At 42.8% G+C, this 5,228-nt stretch overlaps 1 long non-coding RNA gene across 3 annotated transcripts in view; it reads right to left on the reverse strand.

Moving 5' to 3' along the window:
- LOC134547756 (uncharacterized) overlaps positions 1–5,228 on the reverse strand; it is a 239,867-nt gene that overhangs the window by 234,137 nt on the left and 502 nt on the right. The gene's annotated exons all lie outside the window — the stretch shown is intronic.

Raw genomic sequence — 5,228 nt, forward strand, 5'->3', positions numbered from 1 at the left:
TCAGCAACAGCAGGATGGAGGGTCTCTAAGCTCAAAATCACAGAAGGGTTGCTGATGCAAGGAACCTCTCAAAATCATCTAGTCCAGCCCCTGCTTAAAAGAAGGGTCAGCTAGAGCAAGTAGCTCAGGGCTGTGTCCAGTCAGGTTTTAAATATCATCAGGCATCTACTTCTCTGGACAATCTGTTCCAGTGTTTGATCACCCTCACAATAAAAATGTGCTTTCTTATGTTCAGATGGAATTTTCTCTATTACCGTTTGTGCCCTCTAACTCTTTCCTGTCACTGGGAGCCACTGAGAAAAGCCTGGCTCTAACTTGTTTGCACACTCCCATCAGGTATTTCTGCACATGGGCAAGGCATCCTTGAACCTGCTTCTCTCCAGGCTGAACAATTCCAGCTTTCCCAGTTTTTCATTTGCAGATGAGTGTCTGCTTGAACTTGGCATTGGTAAGACTGCACCTCAAGTGCTGTGTCCAGTTCTGGGCCCTTCATTTCAAAAAAGACATTGAGGCGCTGGAGTGTATCCAGCAAAGGGCAGCAAGGCTCATGAAGGTTCTAGAAAACGAGCCTCATGAGAAGCAGCTGAGGGAGCTGCGTTTGTTCCGTCTCAAGAAGGCTCAAGGGGCACCTCATTGCTCTCTACAACGCCCTGAAAGGAAGTTGTGGAGAGGCACGGGCCTGTGTTCCCCACCATGCCTGCAGTGACAGAAACAGAGGGAACAGCCTTAAGCTGAGATGGGAGATTCAGATTAGATTCTAGAAAAAATTCTTTCATTGTTAAGGTAGTCAGGCACTGGAGTAGGTTGCCCAGGGAGGAGGAGGAGTCACTATCCCTGGAGGTGTTCACCAAGTATCTGGATCTGGTGCTGGGTGATCCAGTTTATTGTTAGGTGGATGGTAGGACTGGATGATCTGGAAGTCTCTTCTAACATTGATGGTTCTATGATCCTATTCATTAATGGCACATCATTATTAGCAGTTGGTGATCATAATTAGTCGCATATTTTAAAGCTGAAGCAAGATATACCCAACCAGGACAGGGGCCAAAAAAGCTAATGGTAAGGGTAAGAAGGGGGTAAGAAGGAAGTAAGAACGAAGGACAGAGTTTTCTAGGCATGTCAATAACTGCCACTGGACAGAAGCAAATGTTATAATTCAAATTATTTTAAAGTTCACATTTATGGTTCATTCGTCTGAAAATTCTGGTCATTACATCTGTGAGTTTCTGTACCCGGATGCAATCCCTGAGAGAAATATTCCTTATAATTCAGAGTAGACTTAGCCTCTGACAGCCAGAATTTTTTTAACTCCTTAGAGGCTTTTGCTGTCTTACCTGAGGACCCCCATCTAAGAGAGAACCACAACAGGCATACCTGAACAGAAAACTGTTAAGTCCCATTTATCGTGAATTCAGGTGAATTGCCCAGAATAACAACAGCTGAACCCCACATGTGAACCTGTTATTCCACAAAAACCCTATCAAGTCTACCTTTATTCCATAAATGGACCACTATCATTATAGCACATTGGAGCCAATTTAGGTGTAATAGGATATTATGAGTACAGTTAATGACAAGCATCGGAAAATACTATACAGGTCCTACCAGGCTGGGAGCAATCAGGTAGGTGCCACAGAGGTAATCAGCCTCCCACATCTGAAGCCATGGTCAGGGGTCAAGTCTGAAATTCAAAACTGTGCTAGAAACCACAAAGATCTACAGCTAACAAAAAATGGACTTTGGGAAAGCCTAGTCTTCAGCATGCTACTTTAAACTCTAAACAACGACTGCAAGCTTCTAGGAGCCTACACTGCACAGGCAATGATTTCAAAGGAAACTTGAACACAGTCAGCCACAGACCAGTGAATCACAGAGAGTCAGACCAAACTGGGAAGGAACCAGCCCACAATGGAATCTAAATTCCATCTTTTGCCTCTCCTCACGTCCTTTCTGGATATCTGAAATGGGGTATTACAGCCTCCCAAGGACAGGAGCTCTCAAAGGATATATGAAAAAGGTCACGCTTTTTTAGCTTTTCAAAAACCAAGATCCTTCTCAAGATGTGCTGACATCACAGATGCACAGGAAATATTAAAATACAACATCCACGCACACTGATACACCCCCTCTGAGACACTAGTATGACAGGGCAACTGCTGAAAGTATTACAAGGATCATAACTTAGGATCTGGATACCCACATAAAATTCCTGCCAGTACAAAATTCCCAGTTTCAGTGCTTAAGTCTACTTTCAAAACATCCAGCTGTACATTTCTAAAGTTGTGCAGTTTTTCGAATTTGAAAGGAATTAAAGAATAGCCTTTGGAAGAAGCTCCATCACTTCTAACACTGAAGGCTCTACAGAGAAAGAAAATTGGCTGTTTGGTCATAAAACATATATCCTCCAAGTCACTGATTTCATAGTATCCTGAGAGAGAAAGGTCCAAATCCCATTGGAATATAACGGGATTGAATGCATGCATTCTAAACTACAATGGAATTAAAGTGTCCACATCCAATTGAAATGCAATTAGATCTGAGTACCTAAATCCCATAACCTGATTGCAAGTCTACCCTAAGTGTTTCACAGGATCATGGGGGCAGGTGGGATTTTGAAAACATATCACATTATTAGTCAATTAGAACAAAAGAAGCTGCATTTAATTCAATAAGATTAACCCAGTGTTCTCATCTATGGGATTATTTTCAAGGGCTTTATTCTTTTACAACAGAAGGTGGCATTGCTGAACCAATAGTGTTACACTATTAGCAGTTCCTTCATTCTTCTTCCCAGCAGAGAAAGTGCTGGGAAGTTCACAGAGGTTGCATAAAGTTCTCTAACATTAATAGGATTTCCTGATTCTGCAAGCCCTAGCCCCTAAAGAACGTTAAATTAAGCTAGTGAGCCAGCATTAGCAAAAATCATGGGTTTAGCACACAGAATTACAATGGCTGCACAGATTTTGATCAGGCCTATAATATATATACATCAATCCACTGGAAAACTAAATAACTAGCAAATGGAGGCAGAACACACATGACAGCTGGTACCAATATTTACAAAAAAAAAAAAAAGGCAAAAAAAAGCCGGCAAATACCTTCCACTGTTTTACACATTCAGCAGCTAGTTTTGTGGTCCTTTCGCCTCGACAAAGGCGAATTGCAGGGTATTGCCACAGGGTGGCTCATCTCGCCTGCGATGCGACTCGCAGCCCTTTCTGCTTGCACAAGCAGCCGGAGCAAAGCCCTTCTTTCTCAATGCCGGAATGCCACAACTGGAGTACACAGGAAAGAACTACTACAAAGAGAAAACCAGGAAGAGCACAGACACAATTTTAACTCATCTTAACCCTGCCTAGCTTCTCTCCTGCCAGTGAACCAACAGACATTCCTGATGATTTTGCAGGCAGATAGAACCTTAGACATGAAGGCAATGAGCCCACATTCCTCAGCAGCCAAAAATCCCACTGACTTACTTCCGTGGAATGTCCAAATTCAGGAAGTCAGTGGGAGTTTTTTCCAACAGAAGAAATTCAGCCTCACGCCTTGTTCCTACACCTGCTCACTGTGACAATATAGATCTTGTTCTTTTCAAAGGGCAGGGGACAGGACTCCTGTTCAATGGACAGTGCCATGATGAAAACTGACCTCACTATCACCTGGGGGCTGGTAAAAGTTTTATGCTAGCCTCTGCAAGAAAATCATGTCATAAAATGTTAAGGAGACTAGCAAACGGAAAAACGTGCACTTTTAACTATCAAATGATTCTAGATGTGAAAAAAAAACTTTTTTTTTTTTTTTAGGGAACTTCATATAGGTAGGAAACTTCATAAGTAACTATATACAGTTAAATAGCTTCAAACATAGAATATGCAATAAATTATTGTAATGATCAAACATGATCAACTACTATTAAGAAAAAACTGTTCTGAACAACTGGAAATGAGAATTCTCTTGTTTCTAACTTTTTTTTTCTGGTGCTGTATGTTAAAGGATATTTTCATCCTAAGTAAGACAAAGTTTAAAGTTCATAATAATTTTATACTCAGCATATCTGGTTTGGCAGTGCAATTTTCAAAATGTAATTTAATCAGTTTCCTCAGATTTAACATGGCATTTTAAAACCTAGTGCATTGTCTCTTCCCAGCATATTTAAAATAGAATTGGATCCAAAAAAGTTCCCATTGCATGGTTTCTGAACTAGTCATTCACAAGTACTTTTTGAATGTATTAATTCCACTCATGATTAATGCAAGCTACCCTGCCAAATCCAAAACTATTTCTTGAAAGACTAGCATCCAGAAAAACCACTAAGTTCAAAATTAATTCCAGACAGTCCAATGCGCTGCTGAAACAATATGACAGAGTACACAAAAAAAAAAAAACAAAAACAAAAACAAAAAAAAAAAAAACCCTAACATGCTAAGAATATAATCCCAACGACAGGATTACACTCCAGTGGTAGCATTAGGTCTCAGGGCAGCATTTACTGCCATGGGCAATGCCACAGGCCTGTCACAGCCACAGCCCGATCACCTACAGCGTGGTTTTGCTACTCTATTTGTGTCTGCGCTCCGCAAAATGCGTTGCGTTTATAATAAGCAGAGGAGCTGTGCAGCACAAACAAGAGGTGCAGTATTTTCCAGAGCCGTGAGCACAGGAGAGATCTCGGAGAGCAGGTATTGCGGTTTTAAATTATGTATAAAGAATGTAAAACGCGTGAAGAAAGTGTACTTTTTAACAAAAATTGTGCTGCTTTCATCTTCTCCAGAGTACCGCACTGCTGCTTACATACCCTAAATCACTATGAGAGAGCGAGACACTGATTTATTCCCACTACTATTTAAGAACGGCGCTTTCCACCCAGGAAATTCCCAGATCTCTTTGATCCGTGGAATTTCACACGGCGCTCCACATCCACTCCCGTTGCGCTGCCCTGCGCAGGCAGCTCGCGGTACAGCGCGGCTTTATGTCAGGGATCGGGCAAATCACGTTAAGCACGCACTTGGCAGAGGCCGGGGGCTTTCCTCTTCCCAGGAACCGGGAATGCGAACACCCCGAGCCCTTCCGCACTTTCCTACGGTGCGCGGAGCCGCAGCCACCCTCAGGGGGCAGCCCCACCCCGCGGCAGTATACCGCCACACCGCAGAACTACAGGCCCCGAAATGCACCGCGCCCCACGCACCGGAAGGCGGAGCCCACATCAGCGGGCGGGGCACGCCGGTCTT

Source organism: Prinia subflava, chromosome 1 (genome assembly GCF_021018805.1).
Source record: "Prinia subflava isolate CZ2003 ecotype Zambia chromosome 1, Cam_Psub_1.2, whole genome shotgun sequence".
NCBI lineage: Eukaryota > Metazoa > Chordata > Aves > Passeriformes > Cisticolidae > Prinia > Prinia subflava.